This window comes from Acipenser ruthenus, chromosome 50, assembly GCF_902713425.1.
Source record: "Acipenser ruthenus chromosome 50, fAciRut3.2 maternal haplotype, whole genome shotgun sequence".
NCBI lineage: Eukaryota > Metazoa > Chordata > Actinopteri > Acipenseriformes > Acipenseridae > Acipenser > Acipenser ruthenus.
In genome coordinates, this window is record NC_081238.1 from 3,844,638 (window position 1) to 3,866,145 (window position 21,508).

A 21,508-nucleotide genomic window follows, 5' to 3' on the forward strand; every position below is an offset into this window, starting at 1 on the left:
GAACCTGGGTGGCCAAGAGTAAGTGTTGTGGTAGCGTGGCCGAGCGGTCTAAGGCGCTGGATTAAGGCTCCAGTCTCTCCGGAGGCGTGGGTTCAAATCCCACCGCTGCCATATTGTTTTTTTTTCAACCCCACTTCGGTCTTTTTAACTGCTGTAAAAGAAAATATTCCGTTCCATGGAATATTTGCATACACGCAAACATGTCAGCGCCAATGGTGTAGTGGTATCATACAAGATTCCCATTCTTGTGACCTGGGTTCAATTCCCAGTTGGCGCAAGCTGATAAGGCAGCGTTTGTGTTTTCAAACCAATAATTACGTTAAAATTTTACAATTGTAGTAGTTGAATTGCGTTAGCGGCGTATAGTACGAAACCTGGGGGGCAGAAAGCTTGCAATGCGGTAGTGTGGCCGAGCGGTCTAAGGCGCTGGATTTAGGCTCCAGTCTCTCTGGAGGCGTGGGTTCGAATCCCACCGCTGCCATATGGATTTTTTTCACCCCTGCCCCCTTTTCACAAGAAGCAACAGAAGGACTTGTGACTCCCTAGAGACGTAGTAACAAATGCCACGGCATGTTTCTTGGTACACCTATTCTATGGAAGTAAGCTGAAGCATTTGAACTGCTGTTCAATTTTCTTTTTTTTTAACAAATACATCAAGATAATTGTTGTTGTTGTTGTTGTTTTGTTGTTGTTGAATTGTACTAGCAGTGTATAGTATGGAACCTGGGTGGCTAAGGGTTAGTGTTGTGGTAGTAAGTAAAGCTGAAGCATTGGAACTGCTGTTCATTTTTCTTTTTTTTGCAAATACATCAAAATAGTTGTTGTTGTTGTTGTTCTTGTTGTTGTTGTTGTTGTTGTTGAATTGCACTAGCATTGTATAGTTTGGAACCTGGGTGGCCAAGTGTAAGTGTTGTGGTAGCGTGGCCGAGCGGTCTAAGGCGCTGGATTAAGGCTCCAGTCTCTCCGGAGGCGTGGGTTCAAATCCCACCGCTGCCATATTGTTTTTTTTTCAACCCCACTTCGGTCTTTTGAACTGCTGTAAAAGAAAATATTCCGTTCCATGGAATATTTGCATACACGCAAACATGTCAGCGCCAATGGTGTAGTGGTATCATACAAGATTCCCATTCTTGTGACCTGGGTTCAATTCCCAGTTGGCGCAAGCTGATAAGGCAGCGTTTGTGTTTTCAAACCAATAATTACGTTAAAATTTTACAATTGTAGTAGTTGAATTGCGTTAGCGGCGTATAGTACGAAACCTGGGGGGCAGAACGCTTGCAATGCGGTAGTGTGGCCGAGCGGTCTAAGGCGCTGGATTTAGGCTCCAGTCTCTCTGGAGGCGTGGGTTCGAATCCCACCGCTGCCATATGGATTTTTTTCACCCCTGCCCCCTTTTCACAAGAAGCAACAGAAGGACTTGTGACTCCCTAGAGACGTAGTAACAAATGCCACGGCATGTTTCTTGGTACACCTATTCTATGGAAGTAAGCTGAAGCATTTGAACTGCTGTTCAATTTTCTTTTTTTTTAACAAATACATCAAGATAATTGTTGTTGTTGTTGTTGTTGTTGTTGAATTGTACTAGCAGTGTATAGTATGGAACCTGGGTGGCTAAGGGTTAGTGTTGTGGTAGTAAGTAAAGCTGAAGCATTGGAACTGCTGTTCATTTTTCTTTTTTTTGCAAATACATCAAAATAGTTGTTGTTGTTGTTGTTGAATTGCACTAGCATTGTATAGTTTGGAACCTGGGTGGCCAAGAGTAAGTGTTGTGGTAGCGTGGCCGAGCGGTCTAAGGCGCTGGATTAAGGCTCCGGTCTCTCCGGAGGCGTGGGTTCAAATCCCACCGCTGCCATATTGTTTTTTTTTCAACCCCACTTCGGTCTTTTGAACTGCTGTAAAAGAAAATATTCCGTTCCATGGAATATTTGCATACACGCAAACATGTCAGCGCCAATGGTGTAGTGGTATCATACAAGATTCCCATTCTTGTGACCTGGGTTCAATTCCCAGTTGGCGCAAGCTGATAAGGCAGCGTTTGTGTTTTCAAACCAATAATTACGTTAAAATTTTACAATTGTAGTAGTTGAATTGCGTTAGCGGCGTATAGTACGAAACCTGGGGGGCAGAAAGCTTGCAATGCGGTAGTTTGGCCGAGCGGTCTAAGGCGCTGGATTTAGGCTCCAGTCTCTCTGGAGGCGTGGGTTCGAATCCCACCGCTGCCATATGAATTTTTTTCACCCCTGCCCCCTTTTCACAAGAAGCAACAGAAGGACTTGTGACTCCCTAGAGACGTAGTAACAAATGCCACGGCATGTTTCTTGGTACACCTATTCTATGGAAGTAAGCTGAAGCATTTGAACTGCTGTTCAATTTTCTTTTTTTTTAACAAATACATCAAGATAATTGTTGTTGTTGTTGTTGTTGTTGTTGAATTGTACTAGCAGTGTATAGTATGGAACCTGGGTGGCTAAGGGTTAGTGTTGTGGTAGTAAGTAAAGCTGAAGCATTGGAACTGCTGTTCATTTTTCTTTTTTTTGCAAATACATCAAAATAGTTGTTGTTGTTGTTGTTGAATTGCACTAGCATTGTATAGTTTGGAACCTGGGTGGCCAAGAGTAAGTGTTGTGGTAGCGTGGCCGAGCGGTCTAAGGCGCTGGATTAAGGCTCCAGTCTCTCCGGAGGCGTGGGTTCAAATCCCACCGCTGCCATATTGTTTTTTTTTTTAACCCCACTTCGGACTTTTGAACTGCTGTAAAAGAAAATGTTCCGTTCCATGGAATATTTGCATACACGCAAACATGTCAGCGCCAATGGTGTAGTGGTATCATAATAGATTCCCATTCTTGTGACCTGGGTTCAATTCCCAGTTGGCGCAAGCTGATAGGCAGCGTTTGTGTTTTCAAACCAATAATTACGTTAAAATTTTACAATTGTAGTAGTTGAATTGCGTTAGCGGCGTATAGTACGAAACCTGGTGGGCAGAAAGCTTGCAATGCGGTAGTGTGGCCGAGCGGTCTAAGGCGCTGGATTTAGGCTCCAGTCTCTCTGGAGGCGTGGGTTCGAATCCCACCGCTGCCATATGGATTTTTTTCACCCCTGCCCCCTTTTCACAAGAAGCAACAGAAGGACTTGTGACTCCCTAGAGACGTAGTAACAAATGCCACGGCATGTTTCTTGGTACACCTATTCTATGGAAGTAAGCTGAAGCATTTGAACTGCTGTTCAATTTTCTTTTTTTTAACAAATACATCAAGATAATTGTTGTTGTTGTTGTTGTTGTTGAATTGTACTAGCAGTGTATAGTATGGAACCTGGGTGGCTAAGGGTTAGTGTTGTGGTAGTAAGTAAAGCTGAAGCATTGGAACTGCTGTTCATTTTTCTTTTTTTTGCAAATACATCAAAATAGTTGTTGTTGTTGTTGTTGAATTGCACTAGCATTGTATAGTTTGGAACCTGGGTGGCCAAGAGTAAGTGTTGTGGTAGCGTGGCCGAGCGGTCTAAGGCGCTGGATTAAGGCTCCAGTCTCTCCGGAGGCGTGGGTTCAAATCCCACCGCTGCCATGTTGTTTTTTTTTCAACCCCACTTCGGTCTTTTGAACTGCTGTAAAAGAAAATATTCCGTTCCATGGAATATTTGCATACACGCAAACATGTCAGCGCCAATGGTGTAGTGGTATCATACAAGATTCCCATTCTTGTGACCTCGGTTCAATTCCCAGTTGGCGCAAGCTGATAAGGCAGCGTTTGTGTTTTCAAACCAATAATTACGTTAAAATTTTACAATTGTAGTAGTTGAATTGCGTTAGCGGCGTATAGTACGAAACCTGGGGGGCAGAAAGCTTGCAATGCGGTAGTGTGGCCGAGCGGTCTAAGGCACTGGATTTAGGCTCCAGTCTCTCTGGAGGCGTGGGTTCGAATCCCACCGCTGCCATATGGATTTTTTTCACCCCTGCCCCCTTTTCACAAGAAGCAACAGAAGGACTTGTGACTCCCTAGAGACGTAGTAACAAATGCCACGGCATGTTTCTTGGTACACCTATTCTATGGAAGTAAGCTGAAGCATTTGAACTGCTGTTCAATTTTCTTTTTTTTTAACAAATACATCAAGATAATTGTTGTTGTTGTTGTTCTTGTTGTTGTTGTTGAATTGTACTAGCAGTGTATAGTATGGAACCTGGGTGGCTAAGGGTTAGTGTTGTGGTAGTAAGTAAAGCTGAAGCATTGGAACTGCTGTTCATTTTTCTTTTTTTTGCAAATACATCAAAATAGTTGTTGTTGTTGTTGTTGTTGTTGTTGAATTGCACTAGCATTGTATAGTTTGGAACCTGGGTGGCCAAGAGTAAGTGTTGTGGTAGCGTGGCCGAGCGGTCTAAGGCGCTGGATTAAGGCTCCAGTCTCTCCGGAGGCGTGGGTTCAAATCCCACCGCTGCCATATTGTTTTTTTTTTTAACCCCACTTCGGACTTTTGAACTGCTGTAAAAGAAAATGTTCCGTTCCATGGAATATTTGCATACACGCAAACATGTCAGCGCCAATGGTGTAGTGGTATCATAATAGATTCCCATTCTTGTGACCTGGGTTCAATTCCCAGTTGGCGCAAGCTGATAGGCAGCGTTTGTGTTTTCAAACCAATAATTACGTTAAAATTTTACAATTGTAGTAGTTGAATTGCGTTAGCGGCGTATAGTACGAAACCTGGGGGGCAGAAAGCTTGCAATGCGGTAGTGTGGCCGAGCGGTCTAAGGCGCTGGATTTAGTCTCCAGTCTCTCTGGAGGCGTGGGTTCGAATCCCACCGCTGCCATATGGATTTTTTTCACCCCTGCCCCCTTTTCACAAGAAGCAACAGAAGGACTTGTGACTCCCTAGAGACGTAGTAACAAATGCCACGGCATGTTTCTTGGTACACCTATTCTATGGAAGTAAGCTGAAGCATTTGAACTGCTGTTCAATTTTCTTTTTTTTTAACAAATACATCAAGATAATTGTTGTTGTTGTTGTTGTTGTTGTTGTTGTTGTTGAATTGTACTAGCAGTGTATAGTATGGAACCTGGGTGGCTAAGGGTTAGTGTTGTGGTAGTAAGTAAAGCTGAAGCATTGGAACTGCTGTTCATTTTTCTTTTTTTTGCAAATACATCAAAATAGTTGTTGTTGTTGTTGTTGTTGTTGTTGAATTGCACTAGCATTGTATAGTTTGGAACCTGGGTGGCCAAGAGTAAGTGTTGTGGTAGCGTGGCCGAGCGGTCTAAGGCGCTGGATTAAGGCTCCAGTCTCTCCGGAGGCGTGGGTTCAAATCCCACCGCTGCCATATTGTTTTATTTTCAACCCCACTTCGGTCTTTTGAACTGCTGTAAAAGAAAATATTCCGTTCCATGGAATATTTGCATACACGCAAACATGTCAGCGCCAATGGTGTAGTGGTATCATACAAGATTCCCATTCTTGTGACCTGGGTTCAATTCCCAGTTGGCGCAAGCTGATAAGGCAGCGTTTGTGTTTTCAAACCAATAATTACGTTAAAATTTTACAATTTTAGTAGTTGAATTGCGTTAGCGGCGTATAGTACGAAACCTGGGGGGCAGAAAGTTTGCAATGCGGTAGTGTGGCCGAGCGGTCTAAGGCGCTGGATTTAGGCTCCAGTCTCTCTGGAGGCATGGGTTCGAATCCCACCGCTGCCATATGGATTTTTTTCACCCCTGCCCCCTTTTCACAAGAAGCAACAGAAGGACTTGTGACTCCCTAGAGACGTAGTAACAAATGCCACGGCATGTTTCTTGGTACACCTATTTTATGGAAGTAAGCTGAAGCATTTGAACTGCTGTTCAATTTTCTTTTTTTTTAACAAATACATCGATAATTGTTGTTGTTGTTGTTGTTGTTGTTGAATTGTACTAGCAGTGTATAGTATGGAACCTGGGTGGCTAAGGGTTAGTGTTGTGGTAGTAAGTAAAGCTGAAGCATTGGAACTGCTGTTCATTTTTCTTTTTTTTGCAAATACATCAAAATAGTTGTTGTTGTTGTTGTTGAATTGCACTAGCATTGTATAGTTTGGAACCTGGGTGGCCAAGAGTAAGTGTTGTGGTAGCGTGGCCGAGCGGTCTAAGGCGCTGGATTAAGGCTCCAGTCTCTCCGGAGGCGTGGGTTCAAATCCCACCGCTGCCATATTGTTTTTTTTTTTAACCCCACTTCGGACTTTTGAACTGCTGTAAAAGAAAATGTTCCGTTCCATGGAATATTTGCATACACGCAAACATGTCAGCGCCAATGGTGTAGTGGTATCATAATAGATTCCCATTCTTGTGACCTGGGTTCAATTCCCAGTTGGCGCAAGCTGATAGGCAGCGTTTGTGTTTTCAAACCAATAATTACGTTAAAATTTTACAATTGTAGTAGTTGAATTGCGTTAGCGGCGTATAGTACGAAACCTGGGGGGCAGAAAGCTTGCAATGCGGTAGTGTGGCCGAGCGGTCTAAGGCGCTGGATTTAGGCTCCAGTCTCTCTGGAGGCGTGGGTTCGAATCCCACCGCTGCCATATGGATTTTTTTCACCCCTGCCCCCTTTTCACAAGAAGCAACAGAAGGACTTGTGACTCCCTAGAGACGTAGTAACAAATGCCACGGCATGTTTCTTGGTACACCTATTCTATGGAAGTAAGCTGAAGCATTTGAACTGCTGTTCAATTTTCTTTTTTTTTAACAAATACATCAAGATAATTGTTGTTGTTGTTGTTGTTGTTGAATTGTACTAGCAGTGTATAGTATGGAACCTGGGTGGCTAAGGGTTAGTGTTGTGGTAGTAAGTAAAGCTGAAGCATTGGAACTGCTGTTCATTTTTCTTTTTTTTGCATACATCAAAATAGTTGTTGTTGTTGTTGTTGAATTGCACTAGCATTGTATAGTTTGGAACCTGGGTGGCCAAGAGTAAGTGTTGTGGTAGCGTGGCCGAGCGGTCTAAGGCGCTGGATTAAGGCTCCAGTCTCTCCGGAGGCGTGGGTTCAAATCCAACCGCTGCCATGTTGTTTTTTTTTCAACCCCACTTCGGTCTTTTGAACTGCTGTAAAAGAAAATATTCCGTTCCATGGAATATTTGCATACACGCAAACATGTCAGCGCCAATGGTGTAGTGGTATCATACAAGATTCCCATTCTTGTGACCTCGGTTCAATTCCCAGTTGGCGCAAGCTGATAAGGCAGCGTTTGTGTTTTCAAACCAATAATTACGTTAAAATTTTACAATTGTAGTAGTTGAATTGCGTTAGCGGCGTATAGTACGAAACCTGGGGGGCAGAAAGCTTGCAATGCGGTAGTGTGGCCGAGCGGTCTAAGGCGCTGGATTTAGGCTCCAGTCTCTCTGGAGGCGTGGGTTCGAATCCCACCGCTGCCATATGGATTTTTTTCACCCCTGCCCCCTTTTCACAAGAAGCAACAGAAGGACTTGTGACTCCCTAGAGACGTAGTAACAAATGCCACGGCATGTTTCTTGGTACACCTATTCTATGGAAGTAAGCTGAAGCATTTGAACTGCTGTTCAATTTTCTTTTTTTTTAACAAATACATCAAGATAATTGTTGTTGTTGTTGTTCTTGTTGTTGTTGTTGAATTGTACTAGCAGTGTATAGTATGGAACCTGGGTGGCTAAGGGTTAGTGTTGTGGTAGTAAGTAAAGCTGAAGCATTGGAACTGCTGTTCATTTTTCTTTTTTTTGCAAATACATCAAAATAGTTGTTGTTGTTGTTGTTGTTGTTGAATTGCACTAGCATTGTATAGTTTGGAACCTGGGTGGCCAAGAGTAAGTGTTGTGGTAGCGTGGCCGAGCGGTCTAAGGCGCTGGATTAAGGCTCCAGTCTCTCCGGAGGCGTGGGTTCAAATCCCACCGCTGCCATATTGTTTTATTTTCAACCCCACTTCGGTCTTTTGAACTGCTGTAAAAGAAAATATTCCGTTCCATGGAATATTTGCATACACGCAAACATGTCAGCGCCAATGGTGTAGTGGTATCATACAAGATTCCCATTCTTGTGACCTGGGTTCAATTCCCAGTTGGCGCAAGCTGATAAGGCAGCGTTTGTGTTTTCAAACCAATAATTACGTTAAAATTTTACAATTTTAGTAGTTGAATTGCGTTAGCGGCGTATAGTACGAAACCTGGGGGGCAGAAAGTTTGCAATGCGGTAGTGTGGCCGAGCGGTCTAAGGCGCTGGATTTAGGCTCCAGTCTCTCTGGAGGCATGGGTTCGAATCCCACCGCTGCCATATGGATTTTTTTCACCCCTGCCCCCTTTTCACAAGAAGCAACAGAAGGACTTGTGACTCCCTAGAGACGTAGTAACAAATGCCACGGCATGTTTCTTGGTACACCTATTTTATGGAAGTAAGCTGAAGCATTTGAACTGCTGTTCAATTTTCTTTTTTTTTAACAAATACATCAAGATAATTGTTGTTGTTGTTGTTGTTGTTGTTGAATTGTACTAGCAGTGTATAGTATGGAACCTGGGTGGCTAAGGGTTAGTGTTGTGGTAGTAAGTAAAGCTGAAGCATTGGAACTGCTGTTCATTTTTCTTTTTTTTGCAAATACATCAAAATAGTTGTTGTTGTTGTTGTTGAAACGCACTAGCATTGTATAGTTTGGAACCTGGGTGGCCAAGAGTAAGTGTTGTGGTAGCGTGGCCGAGCGGTCTAAGGCGCTGGATTAAGGCTCCAGTCTCTCCAGAGGCGTGGGTTCAAATCCCACCGCTGCCATATTGTTTTTTTTTCAACCCCACTTCGGTCTTTTGAACTGCTGTAAAAGAAAATGTTCCGTTCCATGGAATATTTGCATACACGCAAACATGTCAGCGCCAATGGTGTAGTGGTATCATAATAGATTCCCATTCTTGTGACCTCGGTTCAATTCCGAGTTGGCGCAAGCTGATAAGGCAGCGTTTGTGTTTTCAAACCAATAATTACGTTAAAATTTTACAATTGTAGTAGTTGAATTGCGTTAGCGGCGTAAAGTACGAAACCTGGGGGGCAGAAAGCTTGCAATGCGGTAGTGTGGCCGAGCGGTCTAAGGCGCTGGATTTAGGCTCCAGTCTCTCTGGAGGCGTGGGTTCAAATCCCACCGCTGCCATATGGTTTTTTTTCACCCCTGCCCCCTTTTCACAAGAAGCAACAGAAGGACTTGTGACTCCCTAGAGACGTAGTAACAAATGCCACGGCATGTTTCTTGGTACGCCTATTCTATGGAAGTAAGCTGAAGCATTTGAACTGCTGCTCAATTTTCTTTTTTTTTAACAAATACATCAAGATAATTGTTGTTGTTGTTGTTTTTGTTGTTGTTGAATTGTACTAGCAGTGTATAGTATGGAACCTGGGTGGCTAAGGGTTAGTGTTGTGGTAGTAAGTAAAGCTGAAGCATTGGAACTGCTGTTCATTTTTCTTTTTTTTGCAAATACATCAAAATAGTTGTTGTTGTTGTTGTTGAATTGCACTAGCATTGTATAGTTTGGAACCTGGGTGGCCAAGAGTAAGTGTTGTGGTAGCGTGGCCGAGCGGTCTAAGGCGCTGGATTAAGGCTCCAGTCTCTCCGGAGGCGTGTGTTCAAATCTCACCGCTGCCATATTGTTTTTTTTTCAACCCCACTTCGGTCTTTTGAACTGCTGTAAAAGAAAATATTCCGTTCCATGGAATATTTGCATACACGCAAACATGTCAGCGCCAATGGTGTAGTGGTATCATACAAGATTCCCATTCTTGTGACCTGGGTTCAATTCCCAGTTGGCGCAAGCTGATAAGGCAGCGTTTGTGTTTTCAAACCAATAATTACGTTAAAATTTTACAATTGTAGTTGAATTGCGTTAGCGGCGTATAGTACGAAACCTGGAGGACCGAAAGCTTGCAATGCGGTAGTGTGGCCGAGCGGTCTAAGGCGCTGGATTTAGGCTCCAGTCTCTCTGGAGGCGTGGGTTCGAATCCCACCGCTGCCATATGGATTTTTTTCACCCCTGCCCCCTTTTCACAAGAAGCAACAGAAGGACTTGTGACTCCCTAGAGACGTAGTAACAAATGCCACGGCATGTTTCTTGGTACACCTATTCTATGGAAGTAAGCTGAAGCATTTGAACTGCTGTTCAATTTTCTTTTTTTTTAACAAATACATCAAGATAATTGTTGTTGTTGTTGTTGTTGTTGAATTGTACTAGCAGTGTATAGTATGGAACCTGGGTGGCTAAGGGTTAGTGTTGTGGTAGTAAGTAAAGCTGAAGCATTGGAACTGCTGTTCATTTTTCTTTTTTTTGCAAATACATCAAAATAGTTGTTGTTGTTGTTGTTGAATTGCACTAGCATTGTATAGTTTGGAACCTGGGTGGCCAAGAGTAAGTGTTGTGGTAGCGTGGCCGAGCGGTCTAAGGCGCTGGATTAAGGCTCCAGTCTCTCCGGAGGCGTGGGTTCAAATCCCACCGCTGCCATGTTGTTTTTTGTTCAACCCCACTTCGGTCTTTTGAACTGCTGTAAAAGAAAATATTCCGTTCCATGGAATATTTGCATACACGCAAACATGTCAGCGCCAATGGTGTAGTGGTATCATACAAGATTCCCATTCTTGTGACCTCGGTTCAATTCCCAGTTGGCGCAAGCTGATAAGGCAGCGTTTGTGTTTTCAAACCAATAATTACGTTAAAATTTTACAATTGTAGTAGTTGAATTGCGTTAGCGGCGTATAGTACGAAACATGGGGGGCAGAAAGCTTGCAATGCGGTAGTGTGGCCGAGCGGTCTAAGGCGCTGGATTTAGTCTCCAGTCTCTCTGGAGGTGTGGGTTCGAATCCCACCGCTGCCATATGGATTTTTTTCACCCCTGCCCCCTTTTCACAAGAAGCAACAGAAGGACTTGTGACTCCCTAGAGACGTAGTAACAAATGCCACAGCATGTTTCTTGGTACACCTATTTTATGGAAGTAAGCTGAAGCATTTGAACTGCTGTTCAATTTTCTTTTTTTTTAACAAATACATCAAGATAATTGTTGTTGTTGTTGTTGTTGTTGTTGTTGAATTGTACTAGCAGTGTATAGTATGGAACCTGGGTGGCTAAGGGTTAGTGTTGTGGTAGTAAGTAAAGCTGAAGCATTGGAACTGCTGTTCATTTTTCTTTTTTTTGCAAATACATCAAAATAGTTGTTGTTGTTGTTGTTGAATTGCACTAGCATTGTATAGTTTGGAACCTGGGTGGCCAAGAGTAAGTGTTGTGGTAGCGTGGCCGAGCGGTCTAAGGCGCTGGATTAAGGCTCCAGTCTCTCCGGAGGCGTGGGTTCAAATCCCACCGCTGCCATATTGTTTTTTTTTTTAACCCCACTTCGGACTTTTGAACTGCTGTAAAAGAAAATGTTCCGTTCCATGGAATATTTGCATACACGCAAACATGTCAGCGCCAATGGTGTAGTGGTATCATAATAGATTCCCATTCTTGTGACCTGGGTTCAATTCCCAGTTGGCGCAAGCTGATAGGCAGCGTTTGTGTTTTCAAACCAATAATTACGTTAAAATTTTACAATTGTAGTAGTTGAATTGCGTTAGCGGCGTATAGTACGAAACCTGGGGGGCAGAAAGCTTGCAATGCGGTAGTGTGGCCGAGCGGTCTAAGGCGCTGGATTTAGGCTCCAGTCTCTCTGGAGGCGTGGGTTCGAATCCCACCGCTGCCATATGGATTTTTTTCACCCCTGCCCCTTTTCACAAGAAGCAACAGAAGGACTTGTGACTCCCTAGAGACGTAGTAACAAATGCCACGGCATGTTTCTTGGTACACCTATTCTATGGAAGTAAGCTGAAGCATTTGAACTGCTGTTCAATTTTCTTTTTTTTTAACAAATACATCAAGATAATTGTTGTTGTTGTTGTTGTTGTTGAATTGTACTAGCAGTGTATAGTATGGAACCTGGGTGGCTAAGGGTTAGTGTTGTGGTAGTAAGTAAAGCTGAAGCATTGGAACTGCTGTTCATTTTTCTTTTTTTTGCAAATACATCAAAATAGTTGTTGTTGTTGTTGTTGAATTGCACTAGCATTGTATAGTTTGGAACCTGGGTGGCCAAGAGTAAGTGTTGTGGTAGCGTGGCCGAGCGGTCTAAGGCGCTGGATTAAGGCTCCAGTCTCTCCGGAGGCGTGGGTTCAAATCCCACCGCTGCCATATTGTTTTTTTTTTTAACCCCACTTCGGACTTTTGAACTGCTGTAAAAGAAAATGTTCCGTTCCATGGAATATTTGCATACACGCAAACATGTCAGCGCCAATGGTGTAGTGGTATCATAATAGATTCCCATTCTTGTGACCTGGGTTCAATTCCCAGTTGGCGCAAGCTGATAGGCAGCGTTTGTGTTTTCAAACCAATAATTACGTTAAAATTTTACAATTGTAGTAGTTGAATTGCGTTAGCGGCGTATAGTACGAAACCTGGGGGGCAGAAAGCTTGCAATGCGGTAGTGTGGCCGAGCGGTCTAAGGCGCTGGATTTAGGCTCCAGTCTCTCTGGAGGCGTGGGTTCGAATCCCACCGCTGCCATATGGATTTTTTTCACCCCTGCCCCCTTTTCACAAGAAGCAACAGAAGGACTTGTGACTCCCTAGAGACGTAGTAACAAATGCCACGGCATGTTTCTTGGTACACCTATTCTATGGAAGTAAGCTGAAGCATTTGAACTGCTGTTCAATTTTCTTTTTTTTTAACAAATACATCAAGATAATTGTTGTTGTTGTTGTTGTTGTTGTTGTTGAATTGTACTAGCAGTGTATAGTATGGAACCTGGGTGGCTAAGGGTTAGTGTTGTGGTAGTAAGTAAAGCTGAAGCATTGGAACTGCTGTTCATTTTTCTTTTTTTTGCAAATACATCAAAATAGTTGTTGTTGTTGTTGTTGTTGTTGTTGAATTGCACTAGCATTGTATAGTTTGGAACCTGGGTGGCCAAGAGTAAGTGTTGTGGTAGCGTGGCCGAGCGGTCTAAGGCGCTGGATTAAGGCTCCAGTCTCTCCGGAGGCGTGGGTTCAAATCCCACCGCTGCCATATTGTTTTTTTTTCAACCCCACTTCGGTCTTTTGAACTGCTGTAAAAGAAAATATTCCGTTCCATGGAATATTTGCATACACGCAAACATGTCAGCGCCAATGGTGTAGTGGTATCATACAAGATTCCCATTCTTGTGACTTCGGTTCAATTCCCAGTTGGCGCAAGCTGATAAGGCAGCGTTTGTGTTTTCAAACCAATAATTACGTTAAAATTTTACAATTGTAGTAGTTGAATTGCGTTAGCGGCGTATAGTACGAAACATGGGGGGCAGAAAGCTTGCAATGCGGTAGTGTGGCCGAGCGGTCTAAGGCGCTGGATTTAGTCTCCAGTCTCTCTGGAGGCGTGGGTTCGAATCCCACCGCTGCCATATGGATTTTTTTCACCCCTGCCCCCTTTTCACAAGAAGCAACAGAAGGACTTGTGACTCCCTAGAGACGTAGTAACAAATGCCACGGCATGTTTCTTGGTACACCTATTCTATGGAAGTAAGCTGAAGCATTTGAACTGCTGTTCAATTTTCTTTTTTTTTAACAAATACATCAAGATAATTGTTGTTGTTGTTGTTGTTGTTGTTGTTGAATTGTACTAGCAGTGTATAGTATGGAACCTGGGTGGCTAAGGGTTAGTGTTGTGGAAGTAAGTAAAGCTGAAGCATTGGAACTGCTGTTCATTTTTCTTTTTTTTGCAAATACATCAAAATAGTTGTTGTTGTTCTTGTTGTTGTTGTTGTTGTTGTTGAATTGCACTAGCATTGTATAGTTTGGAACCTGGGTGGCCAAGAGTAAGTGTTGTGGTAGCGTGGCCGAGCGGTCTAAGGCGCTGGATTAAGGCTCCGGTCTCTCCGGAGGCGTGGGTTCAAATCCCACCGCTGCCATATTGTTTTTTTTCAACCCCACTTCTGTCTTTTCAACTGCTGTAAAAGAAAATATTCCGTTCCATAGAATATTTGCATACACGCAAACATGTCAGCGCCAATGGTGTAGTGGTATCATACAAGATTCCCATTCTTGTGACCTCGGTTCAATTCCCAGTTGGCGCAAGCTGATAAGGCAGCGTTTGTGTTTTCAAACCAATAATTACGTTAAAATTTTACAATTGTAGTAGTTGAATTGCGATAAGCGGCGTATAGTACGAAACCTGGGGGGCAGAAAACTCGCATTGCGGTAGTGTGGCCGAGCGGTCTAAGGCGCTGGATTTAGGCTCCAGTCTCTCTGGAAGCATGGGTTCGAATCCCACCGCTGCCATATGGATTTTTTTCACCCCTGCCCCCTTTTCACAAGAAGCAACAGAAGGACTTGTGACTCCCTAGAGACGTAGTAACAAATGCCACGGCATGTTTCTTGGTACACCTATTCTATGGAAGTAAGCTGAAGCATTTGAACTGCTGTTCAATTTTCTTTTTTTTTAACAAATACATCAAGATAATTGTTGTTGTTGTTGTTGAATTGTACTAGCAGTGTATAGTATGGAACCTGGGTGGCTAAGGGTTAGTGTTGTGGTAGTAAGTAAAGCTGAAGCATTGGAACTGCTGTTCATTTTTCTTTTTTTTGCAAATACATCAAAATAGTTGTTGTTCTTGTTGTTATTGTTGTTGTTGTTGTTGAATTGCACTAGCATTGTATAGTTTGGAACCTGGGTGGCCAAGAGTAAGTGTTGTGGTAGCGTGGCCGAGCGGTCTAAGGCACTGGATTAAGGCTCCAGTCTCTCCGGAGGCGTGGGTTCAAATCCCACCACTGCCATATTGTTTTTTTTTCAACCCCACTTCGGTCTTTTGAACTGCTGTAAAAGAAAATATTCCGTTCCATGGAATATTTGCATACACGCAAACATGTCAGCGCCAATGGTGTAGTGGTATCATACAAGATTCGCATTCTTGTGACCTCGGTTCAATTCCCAGTTGGCGCAAGCTGATAAGGCAGCGTTTGTGTTTTCAAACCAATAATTACGTTAAAATTTTACAATTGTAGTAGTTGAATTGCGTTAGCGGCGTATAGTACGAAACCTGGGGGGCAGAAAGCTTGCAATGCGGTAGTGTGGCCGAGCGGTCTAAGGCGCTGGATTTAGTCTCCAGTCTCTCAGGAGGCGTGGGTTCGAATCCCACCGCTGCCATATGGATTTTTTTCACCCCTGCCCCCTTTTCACAAGAAGCAACAGAAGGACTTGTGACTCCCTAGAGACGTAGTAACAAATGCCACGGCATGTTTCTTGGTACACCTATTCTATGGAAGTAAGCTGAAGCATTTGAACTGCTGTTCAATTTTCTTTTTTTTTAACAAATACATCAAGATAATTGTTGTTGTTGTTGTTGTTGTTGAATTGTACTAGCAGTGTATAGTATGGAACCTGGGTGGCTAAGGGTTAGTGTTGTGGTAGTAAGTAAAGCTGAAGCATTGGAACTGCTGTTCATTTTTCTTTTTTTTGCAAATACATCAAAATAGTTGTTGTTGTTGTTGAATTGCACTAGCATTGTATAGTTTGGAACCTGGGTGGCCAAGAGTAAGTGTTGTGGTAGCGTGGCCGAGCGGTCTAAGGCGCTGGATTAAGGCTCCAGTCTCTCCGGAGGCGTGGGTTCAAATCCCACCGCTGCCATATTGTTTTTTTTTCAACCCCACTTCGGTCTTTTGAACTGCTGTAAAAGAAAATATTCCGTTCCATGGAATATTTGCATACACGCGAACATGTCAGCGCCAATGGTGTAGTGGTATCATACAAGATTCCCATTCTTGTGACCTGGGTTTAATTCCCAGTTGGCGCAAGCTGATAAGGCAGCGTTTGTGTTTTCAAACCAATAATTACGTTAAAATTTTACAATTGTAGTAGTTGAATTGCGTTAGCGGCGTATAGTACGAAACCTGGGGGGCAGAAAGCTCGCAATGCGGTAGTGTGGCCGAGCGGTCTAAGGTGCTGGATTTAGGCTCCAGTCTCTCTGGAGGCGTGGGTTCGAATCCCACCGCTGCCATATGGATTTTTTTCACCCCTGCCCCCTTTTCACAAGAAGCAACAGAAGGACTTGTGACTCCCTAGAGACGTAGTAACAAATGCCACGGCATGTTTCGTGGTACACCTATTCTATGGAAGTAAGCTGAAGCATTTGAACTGCTGTTCAATTTTCTTTTTTTTTAACAAATACATCAAGATAATTGTTGTTGTTGTTGTTGTTGAATTGTACTAGCAGTGTATAGTATGGAACCTGGGTGGCTAAGGGTTAGTGTTGTGGTAGTAAGTAAAGCTGAAGCATTGGAACTGCTGTTCATTTTTCTTTTTTTTACAAATACATCAAAATAGTTGTTGTTGTTGTTCTTCTTGTTGTTGTTGTTGTTGAATTGCACTAGCATTGTATAGTTTGGAACCTGGGTGGCCAAAAGTAAGTGTTGTGGTAGCGTGGCCGAGCGGTCTAAGGCGCTGGATTAAGGCTCCAGTCTCTCCGGAGGCGTGGGTTCAAATCCCACCACTGCCATATTGTTTTTTTTTCAACCCCACTTCGGTCTTTTGAACTGCTGTAAAAGAAAATATTCCGTTCCATGGAATATTTGCATACACGCAAACATGTCAGCGCCAATGGTGTAGTGGTATCATACAAGATTCGCATTCTTGTGACCTCGGTTCAATTCCCAGTTGGCGCAAGCTGATAAGGCAGCGTTTGTGTTTTCAAACCAATAATTACGTTAAAATTTTACAATTGTAGTAGTTGAATTGCGTTAGCGGCGTATAGTACGAAACCTGGGGGGCAGAAAGCTTGCAATGCGGTAGTGTGGCCGAGCGGTCTAAGGCGCTGGATTTAGTCTCCAGTCTCTCAGGAGGCGTGGGTTCGAATCCCACCGCTGCCATATGGATTTTTTTCACCCCTGCCCCCTTTTCACAAGAAGCAACAGAAGGACTTGTGACTCCCTAGAGACGTAGTAACAAATGCCACGGCATGTTTCTTGGTACACCTATTCTATGGAAGTAAGCTGAAGCATTTGAACTGCTGTTCAATTTTCTTTTTTTTTAACAAATACATCAAGATAATTGTTGTTGTTGTTGTTGTTGTTGTTGTTGTTGAATTGTACTAGCAGTGTATAGTATGGAACCTGGGTGGCTAAGGGTTAGTGTTGTGGTAGTAAGTAAAGCTGAAGCATTGGAACTGCTGTTCATTTTTCTTTTTTTTGCAAATACATCAAAATAGTTGTTGTTGTTGTTGTTGTTGTTGAATTGCACTAGCATTGTATAGTTTGGAACCTGGGTGGCCAAGAGTAAGTGTTGTGGTAGCGTGGCCGAGCGGTCTAAGGCGCTGGATTAAGGCTCCAGTCTCTCCGGAGGCGTGGGTTCAAATCCCACCGCTGCCATATTGTTTTTTTTTCAACCCCACTTCGGTCTTTTGAACTGCTGTAAAAGAAAATATTCCGTTCCATGGAATATTTGCATACACGCGAACATGTCAGCGCCAATGGTGTAGTGGTATCATACAAGATTCCCATTCTTGTGACCTCGGTTCAATTCCCAGTTGGCGCAAGCTGATAAGGCAGCGTTTGTGTTTTCAAACCAATAATTACGTTAAAATTTTACAATTGTAGTAGTTGAATTGCGTTAGCGGCGTATAGTACGAAACCTGGGGGGCAGAAAGCTCGCAATGCGGTAGTGTGGCCGAGCGGTCTAAGGCGCTGGATTTAGGCTCCAGTCTCTCTGGAGGCGTGGGTTCGAATCCCACCGCTGCCATATGGATTTTTTTCACCCCTGCCCCCTTTTCACAAGAAGCAACAGAAGGACTTGTGACTCCCTAGAGACGTAGTAACAAATGCCACGGCATGTTTCGTGGTACACCTATTCTATGGAAGTAATCTGAAGCATTTGAACTGCTGTTCAATTTTCTTTTTTTTTAACAAATACATCAAGATAATTGTTGTTGTTGTTGTTGTTGAATTGTACTAGCAGTGTATAGTATGGAACCTGGGTGGCTAAGGGTTAGTGTTGTGGTAGTAAGTAAAGCTGAAGCATTGGAACTGCTGTTCATTTTTCTTTTTTTTACAAATACATCAAAATAGTTGTTGTTGTTGTTCTTCTTGTTGTTGTTGTTGTTGAATTGCACTAGCATTGTATAGTTTGGAACCTGGGTGGCCAAAAGTAAGTGTTGTGGTAGCGTGGCCGAGCGGTCTAAGGCGCTGGATTAAGGCTCCAGTCTCTCCGGAGGCGTGGGTTCGAATCCCACCGCTGCCCCCTTTTCACAAGAAGCAACAGAAGGACTTGTGACTCCCTAGAGACGTAGTAACAAATGCCACGGCATGTTTCTTGGTACACCTATTCTATGGAAGTAAGCTGAAGCATTTGAACTGCTGTTCAATTTTCTTTTTTTTTAACAAATACATCAAGATAATTGTTGTTGTTGTTGTTGTTGTTGAATTGTACTAGCAGTGTATAGTATGGAACCTGGGTGGCTAAGGGTTAGTGTTGTGGTAGTAAGTAAAGCTGAAGCATTGGAACTGCTGTTCATTTTTCTTTTTTTTACAAAAACATCAAAATAGTTGTTGTTGTTGTTCTTCTTGTTGTTGTTGTTGTTGAATTGCACTAGCATTGTATAGTTTGGAACCTGGGTGGCCAAAAGTAAGTGTTGTGGTAGCGTGGCCGAGCGGTCTAAGGCGCTGGATTAAGGCTCCAGTCTCTCCGGAGGCGTGGGTTCAAATCCCACCGCTGCCATATTGTTTTTTTTTTCAACCCCACTTCGGTCTTTTGAACTGCTGTAAAAGAAAATGTTCCGTTCCATGGAATATTTGCATACACGCAAACATGTCAGCGCCAATGGTGTAGTGGTATCATAATAGATTCCCATTCTTGTGACCTGGGTTCAATTCCCAGTTGGCGCAAGCTGATAAGGCAGCGTTTGTGTTTTCAAACCAATAATTACGTTAAAATTTTACAATTGTAGTAGTTGAATTGCGTTAGCGGCGTATAGTACGAAACCTGGGGGGCAGAAAGCTTGCAATGCGGTAGTGTGGCCGAGCGGTCTAAGGCGCTGGGTTTAGGCTCCAGTCTCTCTGGAGGCGTGGGTTCGAATCCCACTGCTGCCATATGGATTTTTTTCACCCCTGCCCCCTTTTCACAAGAAGCAACAGAAGGACTTGTGACTCCCTAGAGACGTAGTAACAAATGCCACGGCATGTTTCTTGGTACACCTATTCTATGGAAGTAAGCTGAAGCATTTGAACTGCTGTTCAATTTTCTTTTTTTTTAACAAATACATCAAGATAATTGTTGTTGTTGTTGTTGTTGTTGAATTGTACTAGCAGTGTATAGTATGGAACCTGGGTGGCTAAGGGTTAGTGTTGTGGTAGTAAGTAAAGCTGAAGCATTGGAACTGCTGTTCATTTTTCTTTTTTTTGCAAATACATCAAAATAGTTGTTGTTCTTGTTGTTATTGTTGTTGTTGTTGTTGAATTGCACTAGCATTGTATAGTTTGGAACCTGGGTGGCCAAGAGTAAGTGTTGTGGTAGCGTGGCCGAGCGGTCTAAGGCGCTGGATTAAGGCTCCAGTCTCTCCGGAGGCGTGGGTTCAAATCCCACCGCTGCCATATTGTTTTTTTTTCAACCCCACTTCGGTCTTTTGAACTGCTGTAAAAGAAAATATTCCGTTCCATGGAATTTTTGCATACACGCAAACATGTCAGCGCCAATGGTGTAGTGGTATCATACAAGATTCGCATTCTTGTGACCTCGGTTCAATTCCCAGTTGGCGCAAGCTGATAAGGCAGCGTTTGTGTTTTCAATCCAATAATTACGTTAAAATTTTACAATTGTAGTAGTTGAATTGCGTTAGCGGCGTATAGTACGAAACATGGGGGGCAGAAAACTTGCAATGCGGTAGTGTGGCCGAGCGGTCTAAGGCGCTGGATTTAGTCTCCAGTCTCTCTGGAGGCGTGGGTTCGAATCCCACCGCTGCCATATGGATTTTTTTCACCCCTGCCCCCTTTTCACAAGAAGCAACAGAAGGACTTGTGACTCCCTAGAGACGTAGTAACAAATGCCACGGCATGTTTCTTGGTACACCTATTTTATGGAAGTAAGCTGAAGCATTTGAACTGCTGTTCAATTTTCTTTTTTTTTAACAAATACATCGATAATTGTTGTTGTTGTTGTTGTTGTTGTTGTTGAATTGTACTAGCAGTGTATAGTATGGAACCTGGGTGGCTAAGGGTTAGTGTTGTGGTAGTAAGTAAAGCTGTAGCATTGGAACTGCTGTTCATTTTTCTTTTTTTTGCAAATACATCAAAATAGTTGTTGTTGTTGTTGTTGAATTGCACTAGCATTGTATAGTTTGGAACCTGGGTGGCCAAGAGTAAGTGTTGTGGTAGCGTGGCCGAGCGGTCTAAGGCGCTGGATTAAGGCTCCAGTCTCTCCGGAGGCGTGGGTTCAAATCCCACCGCTGCCATATTGTTTTTTTTTCAACCCCACTTCGGTCTTTTGAACTGCTGTAAAAGAAAATATTCCGTTCCATGGAATATTTGCATACACGCAAACATGTCAGCGCCAATGGTGTAGTGGTATCATACAAGATTCCCATTCTTGTGACCGCGGTTCAATTCCCAGTTGGCGCAAGCTGATAAGGCAGCGTTTGTGTTTTCAAACCAATAATTACGTTAAAATTTTACAATTGTAGTAGTTGAATTGCGTTAGCGGCGTATAGTACGAAACATGGGGGGCAGAAAGCTTGCAATGCGGTAGTGTGGCCGAGCGGTCTAAGGCGCTGGATTTAGGCTCCAGTCTCTCTGGAGGCGTGGGTTCGAATCCCACCGCTGCCATATGGATTTTTTTCACCCCTGCCCCCTTTTCACAAGAAGCAACAGAAGGACTTGTGACTCCCTAGAGACGTAGTAACAAATGCCACGGCATGTTTCTTGGTACACCTATTCTATGGAAGTAAGCTGAAGCATTTGAACTGCTGTTCAATTTTCTTTTTTTTTAACAAATACATCAAGATAATTGTTGTTGTTGTTGTTGTTGTTGTTGTTGTTGTTGTTGAATTGTACTAGCAGTGTATAGTATGGAACCTGGGTGGCTAAGGGTTAGTGTTGTGGTAGTAAGTAAAGCTGAAGCATTGGAACTGCTGTTCATTTTTCTTTTTTTTGCAAATACATCAAAATAGTTGTTGTTGTTGTTGTTGTTGTTGAATTGCACTAGCATTGTATAGTTTGGAACCTGGGTGGCCAAGAGTAAGTGTTGTGGTAGCGTGGCCGAGCGGTCTAAGGCGCTGGATTAAGGCTCCAGTCTCTCCGGAGGCGTGGGTTCAAATCCCACCGCTGCCATATTGTTTTTTTTTCAACCCCACTTCGGTCTTTTGAACTGCTGTAAAAGAAAATATTCCGTTCCATGGAATATTTGCATACACGCAAACATGTCAGCGCCAATGGTGTAGTGGTATCATACAAGATTCCCATTCTTGTGACCTGGGTTCAATTCCCAGTTGGCGCAAGCTGATAAGGCAGCGTTTGTGTTTTCAAACCAATAATTACGTT

At 43.2% G+C, this 21,508-nt stretch overlaps 74 non-coding genes across 74 annotated transcripts; all 74 read left to right on the plus strand.

The window, feature by feature from the left end:
• Nucleotides 1-29: 29 nt before the first annotated feature.
• trnal-aag (transfer RNA leucine (anticodon AAG)) lies at nt 30-111 on the plus strand. The gene has a single exon. It is a non-coding gene; the product is annotated as a tRNA-Leu (tRNA).
• A 95-nt stretch (nt 112-206) lies between these two features.
• Nucleotides 207-277, plus strand: trnag-ccc (transfer RNA glycine (anticodon CCC)). The gene has a single exon. It is a non-coding gene; the product is annotated as a tRNA-Gly (tRNA).
• Nucleotides 278-399: 122 nt separating this feature from the next.
• Nucleotides 400-481, plus strand: trnal-uag (transfer RNA leucine (anticodon UAG)). The gene has a single exon. It is a non-coding gene; the product is annotated as a tRNA-Leu (tRNA).
• Nucleotides 482-914: 433 nt separating this feature from the next.
• On the plus strand, nt 915-996 carry trnal-aag (transfer RNA leucine (anticodon AAG)). The gene has a single exon. It is a non-coding gene; the product is annotated as a tRNA-Leu (tRNA).
• Nucleotides 997-1,091: 95 nt separating this feature from the next.
• Nucleotides 1,092-1,162, plus strand: trnag-ccc (transfer RNA glycine (anticodon CCC)). Its single transcript has one exon. It is a non-coding gene; the product is annotated as a tRNA-Gly (tRNA).
• A 122-nt stretch (nt 1,163-1,284) lies between these two features.
• trnal-uag (transfer RNA leucine (anticodon UAG)) lies at nt 1,285-1,366 on the plus strand. Its single transcript has one exon. It is a non-coding gene; the product is annotated as a tRNA-Leu (tRNA).
• A 404-nt stretch (nt 1,367-1,770) lies between these two features.
• Nucleotides 1,771-1,852, plus strand: trnal-aag (transfer RNA leucine (anticodon AAG)). Its single transcript has one exon. It is a non-coding gene; the product is annotated as a tRNA-Leu (tRNA).
• A 95-nt stretch (nt 1,853-1,947) lies between these two features.
• On the plus strand, nt 1,948-2,018 carry trnag-ccc (transfer RNA glycine (anticodon CCC)). Its single transcript has one exon. It is a non-coding gene; the product is annotated as a tRNA-Gly (tRNA).
• Nucleotides 2,019-2,140: 122 nt separating this feature from the next.
• trnal-uag (transfer RNA leucine (anticodon UAG)) lies at nt 2,141-2,222 on the plus strand. Its single transcript has one exon. It is a non-coding gene; the product is annotated as a tRNA-Leu (tRNA).
• Nucleotides 2,223-2,626: 404 nt separating this feature from the next.
• trnal-aag (transfer RNA leucine (anticodon AAG)) lies at nt 2,627-2,708 on the plus strand. Its single transcript has one exon. It is a non-coding gene; the product is annotated as a tRNA-Leu (tRNA).
• Nucleotides 2,709-2,804: 96 nt separating this feature from the next.
• trnag-ccc (transfer RNA glycine (anticodon CCC)) lies at nt 2,805-2,875 on the plus strand. Its single transcript has one exon. It is a non-coding gene; the product is annotated as a tRNA-Gly (tRNA).
• Nucleotides 2,876-2,996: 121 nt separating this feature from the next.
• Nucleotides 2,997-3,078, plus strand: trnal-uag (transfer RNA leucine (anticodon UAG)). The gene has a single exon. It is a non-coding gene; the product is annotated as a tRNA-Leu (tRNA).
• Nucleotides 3,079-3,478: 400 nt separating this feature from the next.
• trnal-aag (transfer RNA leucine (anticodon AAG)) lies at nt 3,479-3,560 on the plus strand. The gene has a single exon. It is a non-coding gene; the product is annotated as a tRNA-Leu (tRNA).
• A 95-nt stretch (nt 3,561-3,655) lies between these two features.
• trnag-ccc (transfer RNA glycine (anticodon CCC)) lies at nt 3,656-3,726 on the plus strand. The gene has a single exon. It is a non-coding gene; the product is annotated as a tRNA-Gly (tRNA).
• A 122-nt stretch (nt 3,727-3,848) lies between these two features.
• Nucleotides 3,849-3,930, plus strand: trnal-uag (transfer RNA leucine (anticodon UAG)). Its single transcript has one exon. It is a non-coding gene; the product is annotated as a tRNA-Leu (tRNA).
• Nucleotides 3,931-4,349: 419 nt separating this feature from the next.
• trnal-aag (transfer RNA leucine (anticodon AAG)) lies at nt 4,350-4,431 on the plus strand. The gene has a single exon. It is a non-coding gene; the product is annotated as a tRNA-Leu (tRNA).
• Nucleotides 4,432-4,527: 96 nt separating this feature from the next.
• trnag-ccc (transfer RNA glycine (anticodon CCC)) lies at nt 4,528-4,598 on the plus strand. The gene has a single exon. It is a non-coding gene; the product is annotated as a tRNA-Gly (tRNA).
• Nucleotides 4,599-4,719: 121 nt separating this feature from the next.
• Nucleotides 4,720-4,801, plus strand: trnal-uag (transfer RNA leucine (anticodon UAG)). Its single transcript has one exon. It is a non-coding gene; the product is annotated as a tRNA-Leu (tRNA).
• A 422-nt stretch (nt 4,802-5,223) lies between these two features.
• trnal-aag (transfer RNA leucine (anticodon AAG)) lies at nt 5,224-5,305 on the plus strand. Its single transcript has one exon. It is a non-coding gene; the product is annotated as a tRNA-Leu (tRNA).
• A 95-nt stretch (nt 5,306-5,400) lies between these two features.
• Nucleotides 5,401-5,471, plus strand: trnag-ccc (transfer RNA glycine (anticodon CCC)). Its single transcript has one exon. It is a non-coding gene; the product is annotated as a tRNA-Gly (tRNA).
• Nucleotides 5,472-5,593: 122 nt separating this feature from the next.
• trnal-uag (transfer RNA leucine (anticodon UAG)) lies at nt 5,594-5,675 on the plus strand. Its single transcript has one exon. It is a non-coding gene; the product is annotated as a tRNA-Leu (tRNA).
• A 402-nt stretch (nt 5,676-6,077) lies between these two features.
• On the plus strand, nt 6,078-6,159 carry trnal-aag (transfer RNA leucine (anticodon AAG)). Its single transcript has one exon. It is a non-coding gene; the product is annotated as a tRNA-Leu (tRNA).
• A 96-nt stretch (nt 6,160-6,255) lies between these two features.
• trnag-ccc (transfer RNA glycine (anticodon CCC)) lies at nt 6,256-6,326 on the plus strand. Its single transcript has one exon. It is a non-coding gene; the product is annotated as a tRNA-Gly (tRNA).
• A 121-nt stretch (nt 6,327-6,447) lies between these two features.
• trnal-uag (transfer RNA leucine (anticodon UAG)) lies at nt 6,448-6,529 on the plus strand. Its single transcript has one exon. It is a non-coding gene; the product is annotated as a tRNA-Leu (tRNA).
• Nucleotides 6,530-6,928: 399 nt separating this feature from the next.
• Nucleotides 6,929-7,010, plus strand: trnal-aag (transfer RNA leucine (anticodon AAG)). The gene has a single exon. It is a non-coding gene; the product is annotated as a tRNA-Leu (tRNA).
• A 95-nt stretch (nt 7,011-7,105) lies between these two features.
• On the plus strand, nt 7,106-7,176 carry trnag-ccc (transfer RNA glycine (anticodon CCC)). The gene has a single exon. It is a non-coding gene; the product is annotated as a tRNA-Gly (tRNA).
• A 122-nt stretch (nt 7,177-7,298) lies between these two features.
• trnal-uag (transfer RNA leucine (anticodon UAG)) lies at nt 7,299-7,380 on the plus strand. Its single transcript has one exon. It is a non-coding gene; the product is annotated as a tRNA-Leu (tRNA).
• Nucleotides 7,381-7,796: 416 nt separating this feature from the next.
• On the plus strand, nt 7,797-7,878 carry trnal-aag (transfer RNA leucine (anticodon AAG)). Its single transcript has one exon. It is a non-coding gene; the product is annotated as a tRNA-Leu (tRNA).
• Nucleotides 7,879-7,973: 95 nt separating this feature from the next.
• trnag-ccc (transfer RNA glycine (anticodon CCC)) lies at nt 7,974-8,044 on the plus strand. The gene has a single exon. It is a non-coding gene; the product is annotated as a tRNA-Gly (tRNA).
• A 122-nt stretch (nt 8,045-8,166) lies between these two features.
• Nucleotides 8,167-8,248, plus strand: trnal-uag (transfer RNA leucine (anticodon UAG)). Its single transcript has one exon. It is a non-coding gene; the product is annotated as a tRNA-Leu (tRNA).
• A 404-nt stretch (nt 8,249-8,652) lies between these two features.
• On the plus strand, nt 8,653-8,734 carry trnal-aag (transfer RNA leucine (anticodon AAG)). The gene has a single exon. It is a non-coding gene; the product is annotated as a tRNA-Leu (tRNA).
• A 95-nt stretch (nt 8,735-8,829) lies between these two features.
• On the plus strand, nt 8,830-8,900 carry trnag-ccc (transfer RNA glycine (anticodon CCC)). The gene has a single exon. It is a non-coding gene; the product is annotated as a tRNA-Gly (tRNA).
• Nucleotides 8,901-9,022: 122 nt separating this feature from the next.
• trnal-uag (transfer RNA leucine (anticodon UAG)) lies at nt 9,023-9,104 on the plus strand. The gene has a single exon. It is a non-coding gene; the product is annotated as a tRNA-Leu (tRNA).
• Nucleotides 9,105-9,511: 407 nt separating this feature from the next.
• On the plus strand, nt 9,512-9,593 carry trnal-aag (transfer RNA leucine (anticodon AAG)). Its single transcript has one exon. It is a non-coding gene; the product is annotated as a tRNA-Leu (tRNA).
• A 95-nt stretch (nt 9,594-9,688) lies between these two features.
• Nucleotides 9,689-9,759, plus strand: trnag-ccc (transfer RNA glycine (anticodon CCC)). The gene has a single exon. It is a non-coding gene; the product is annotated as a tRNA-Gly (tRNA).
• A 119-nt stretch (nt 9,760-9,878) lies between these two features.
• Nucleotides 9,879-9,960, plus strand: trnal-uag (transfer RNA leucine (anticodon UAG)). The gene has a single exon. It is a non-coding gene; the product is annotated as a tRNA-Leu (tRNA).
• A 401-nt stretch (nt 9,961-10,361) lies between these two features.
• On the plus strand, nt 10,362-10,443 carry trnal-aag (transfer RNA leucine (anticodon AAG)). Its single transcript has one exon. It is a non-coding gene; the product is annotated as a tRNA-Leu (tRNA).
• A 95-nt stretch (nt 10,444-10,538) lies between these two features.
• On the plus strand, nt 10,539-10,609 carry trnag-ccc (transfer RNA glycine (anticodon CCC)). Its single transcript has one exon. It is a non-coding gene; the product is annotated as a tRNA-Gly (tRNA).
• Nucleotides 10,610-10,731: 122 nt separating this feature from the next.
• On the plus strand, nt 10,732-10,813 carry trnal-uag (transfer RNA leucine (anticodon UAG)). The gene has a single exon. It is a non-coding gene; the product is annotated as a tRNA-Leu (tRNA).
• A 407-nt stretch (nt 10,814-11,220) lies between these two features.
• Nucleotides 11,221-11,302, plus strand: trnal-aag (transfer RNA leucine (anticodon AAG)). The gene has a single exon. It is a non-coding gene; the product is annotated as a tRNA-Leu (tRNA).
• Nucleotides 11,303-11,398: 96 nt separating this feature from the next.
• trnag-ccc (transfer RNA glycine (anticodon CCC)) lies at nt 11,399-11,469 on the plus strand. The gene has a single exon. It is a non-coding gene; the product is annotated as a tRNA-Gly (tRNA).
• A 121-nt stretch (nt 11,470-11,590) lies between these two features.
• On the plus strand, nt 11,591-11,672 carry trnal-uag (transfer RNA leucine (anticodon UAG)). The gene has a single exon. It is a non-coding gene; the product is annotated as a tRNA-Leu (tRNA).
• A 400-nt stretch (nt 11,673-12,072) lies between these two features.
• trnal-aag (transfer RNA leucine (anticodon AAG)) lies at nt 12,073-12,154 on the plus strand. The gene has a single exon. It is a non-coding gene; the product is annotated as a tRNA-Leu (tRNA).
• A 96-nt stretch (nt 12,155-12,250) lies between these two features.
• On the plus strand, nt 12,251-12,321 carry trnag-ccc (transfer RNA glycine (anticodon CCC)). Its single transcript has one exon. It is a non-coding gene; the product is annotated as a tRNA-Gly (tRNA).
• A 121-nt stretch (nt 12,322-12,442) lies between these two features.
• Nucleotides 12,443-12,524, plus strand: trnal-uag (transfer RNA leucine (anticodon UAG)). The gene has a single exon. It is a non-coding gene; the product is annotated as a tRNA-Leu (tRNA).
• A 416-nt stretch (nt 12,525-12,940) lies between these two features.
• Nucleotides 12,941-13,022, plus strand: trnal-aag (transfer RNA leucine (anticodon AAG)). Its single transcript has one exon. It is a non-coding gene; the product is annotated as a tRNA-Leu (tRNA).
• A 95-nt stretch (nt 13,023-13,117) lies between these two features.
• trnag-ccc (transfer RNA glycine (anticodon CCC)) lies at nt 13,118-13,188 on the plus strand. Its single transcript has one exon. It is a non-coding gene; the product is annotated as a tRNA-Gly (tRNA).
• A 122-nt stretch (nt 13,189-13,310) lies between these two features.
• On the plus strand, nt 13,311-13,392 carry trnal-uag (transfer RNA leucine (anticodon UAG)). The gene has a single exon. It is a non-coding gene; the product is annotated as a tRNA-Leu (tRNA).
• Nucleotides 13,393-13,817: 425 nt separating this feature from the next.
• trnal-aag (transfer RNA leucine (anticodon AAG)) lies at nt 13,818-13,899 on the plus strand. Its single transcript has one exon. It is a non-coding gene; the product is annotated as a tRNA-Leu (tRNA).
• A 94-nt stretch (nt 13,900-13,993) lies between these two features.
• trnag-ccc (transfer RNA glycine (anticodon CCC)) lies at nt 13,994-14,064 on the plus strand. The gene has a single exon. It is a non-coding gene; the product is annotated as a tRNA-Gly (tRNA).
• Nucleotides 14,065-14,187: 123 nt separating this feature from the next.
• trnal-uag (transfer RNA leucine (anticodon UAG)) lies at nt 14,188-14,269 on the plus strand. Its single transcript has one exon. It is a non-coding gene; the product is annotated as a tRNA-Leu (tRNA).
• Nucleotides 14,270-14,682: 413 nt separating this feature from the next.
• On the plus strand, nt 14,683-14,764 carry trnal-aag (transfer RNA leucine (anticodon AAG)). The gene has a single exon. It is a non-coding gene; the product is annotated as a tRNA-Leu (tRNA).
• A 95-nt stretch (nt 14,765-14,859) lies between these two features.
• trnaa-cgc (transfer RNA alanine (anticodon CGC)) lies at nt 14,860-14,930 on the plus strand. The gene has a single exon. It is a non-coding gene; the product is annotated as a tRNA-Ala (tRNA).
• Nucleotides 14,931-15,052: 122 nt separating this feature from the next.
• Nucleotides 15,053-15,134, plus strand: trnal-uag (transfer RNA leucine (anticodon UAG)). Its single transcript has one exon. It is a non-coding gene; the product is annotated as a tRNA-Leu (tRNA).
• A 398-nt stretch (nt 15,135-15,532) lies between these two features.
• Nucleotides 15,533-15,614, plus strand: trnal-aag (transfer RNA leucine (anticodon AAG)). The gene has a single exon. It is a non-coding gene; the product is annotated as a tRNA-Leu (tRNA).
• A 95-nt stretch (nt 15,615-15,709) lies between these two features.
• Nucleotides 15,710-15,780, plus strand: trnag-ccc (transfer RNA glycine (anticodon CCC)). The gene has a single exon. It is a non-coding gene; the product is annotated as a tRNA-Gly (tRNA).
• Nucleotides 15,781-15,902: 122 nt separating this feature from the next.
• On the plus strand, nt 15,903-15,984 carry trnal-uag (transfer RNA leucine (anticodon UAG)). Its single transcript has one exon. It is a non-coding gene; the product is annotated as a tRNA-Leu (tRNA).
• Nucleotides 15,985-16,400: 416 nt separating this feature from the next.
• On the plus strand, nt 16,401-16,482 carry trnal-aag (transfer RNA leucine (anticodon AAG)). The gene has a single exon. It is a non-coding gene; the product is annotated as a tRNA-Leu (tRNA).
• Nucleotides 16,483-16,577: 95 nt separating this feature from the next.
• On the plus strand, nt 16,578-16,648 carry trnaa-cgc (transfer RNA alanine (anticodon CGC)). Its single transcript has one exon. It is a non-coding gene; the product is annotated as a tRNA-Ala (tRNA).
• Nucleotides 16,649-16,770: 122 nt separating this feature from the next.
• trnal-uag (transfer RNA leucine (anticodon UAG)) lies at nt 16,771-16,852 on the plus strand. Its single transcript has one exon. It is a non-coding gene; the product is annotated as a tRNA-Leu (tRNA).
• A 416-nt stretch (nt 16,853-17,268) lies between these two features.
• Nucleotides 17,269-17,350, plus strand: trnal-aag (transfer RNA leucine (anticodon AAG)). The gene has a single exon. It is a non-coding gene; the product is annotated as a tRNA-Leu (tRNA).
• Nucleotides 17,351-17,445: 95 nt separating this feature from the next.
• On the plus strand, nt 17,446-17,516 carry trnag-ccc (transfer RNA glycine (anticodon CCC)). Its single transcript has one exon. It is a non-coding gene; the product is annotated as a tRNA-Gly (tRNA).
• A 122-nt stretch (nt 17,517-17,638) lies between these two features.
• trnal-uag (transfer RNA leucine (anticodon UAG)) lies at nt 17,639-17,720 on the plus strand. The gene has a single exon. It is a non-coding gene; the product is annotated as a tRNA-Leu (tRNA).
• A 416-nt stretch (nt 17,721-18,136) lies between these two features.
• Nucleotides 18,137-18,218, plus strand: trnal-aag (transfer RNA leucine (anticodon AAG)). Its single transcript has one exon. It is a non-coding gene; the product is annotated as a tRNA-Leu (tRNA).
• A 395-nt stretch (nt 18,219-18,613) lies between these two features.
• Nucleotides 18,614-18,695, plus strand: trnal-aag (transfer RNA leucine (anticodon AAG)). Its single transcript has one exon. It is a non-coding gene; the product is annotated as a tRNA-Leu (tRNA).
• Nucleotides 18,696-18,791: 96 nt separating this feature from the next.
• Nucleotides 18,792-18,862, plus strand: trnag-ccc (transfer RNA glycine (anticodon CCC)). Its single transcript has one exon. It is a non-coding gene; the product is annotated as a tRNA-Gly (tRNA).
• A 122-nt stretch (nt 18,863-18,984) lies between these two features.
• Nucleotides 18,985-19,066, plus strand: trnal-uag (transfer RNA leucine (anticodon UAG)). Its single transcript has one exon. It is a non-coding gene; the product is annotated as a tRNA-Leu (tRNA).
• A 419-nt stretch (nt 19,067-19,485) lies between these two features.
• On the plus strand, nt 19,486-19,567 carry trnal-aag (transfer RNA leucine (anticodon AAG)). Its single transcript has one exon. It is a non-coding gene; the product is annotated as a tRNA-Leu (tRNA).
• Nucleotides 19,568-19,662: 95 nt separating this feature from the next.
• On the plus strand, nt 19,663-19,733 carry trnaa-cgc (transfer RNA alanine (anticodon CGC)). The gene has a single exon. It is a non-coding gene; the product is annotated as a tRNA-Ala (tRNA).
• Nucleotides 19,734-19,855: 122 nt separating this feature from the next.
• Nucleotides 19,856-19,937, plus strand: trnal-uag (transfer RNA leucine (anticodon UAG)). The gene has a single exon. It is a non-coding gene; the product is annotated as a tRNA-Leu (tRNA).
• Nucleotides 19,938-20,342: 405 nt separating this feature from the next.
• Nucleotides 20,343-20,424, plus strand: trnal-aag (transfer RNA leucine (anticodon AAG)). The gene has a single exon. It is a non-coding gene; the product is annotated as a tRNA-Leu (tRNA).
• Nucleotides 20,425-20,712: 288 nt separating this feature from the next.
• trnal-uag (transfer RNA leucine (anticodon UAG)) lies at nt 20,713-20,794 on the plus strand. Its single transcript has one exon. It is a non-coding gene; the product is annotated as a tRNA-Leu (tRNA).
• Nucleotides 20,795-21,216: 422 nt separating this feature from the next.
• Nucleotides 21,217-21,298, plus strand: trnal-aag (transfer RNA leucine (anticodon AAG)). The gene has a single exon. It is a non-coding gene; the product is annotated as a tRNA-Leu (tRNA).
• A 95-nt stretch (nt 21,299-21,393) lies between these two features.
• Nucleotides 21,394-21,464, plus strand: trnag-ccc (transfer RNA glycine (anticodon CCC)). Its single transcript has one exon. It is a non-coding gene; the product is annotated as a tRNA-Gly (tRNA).
• The last annotated feature ends 44 nt before the right edge of the window (nt 21,465-21,508 follow it).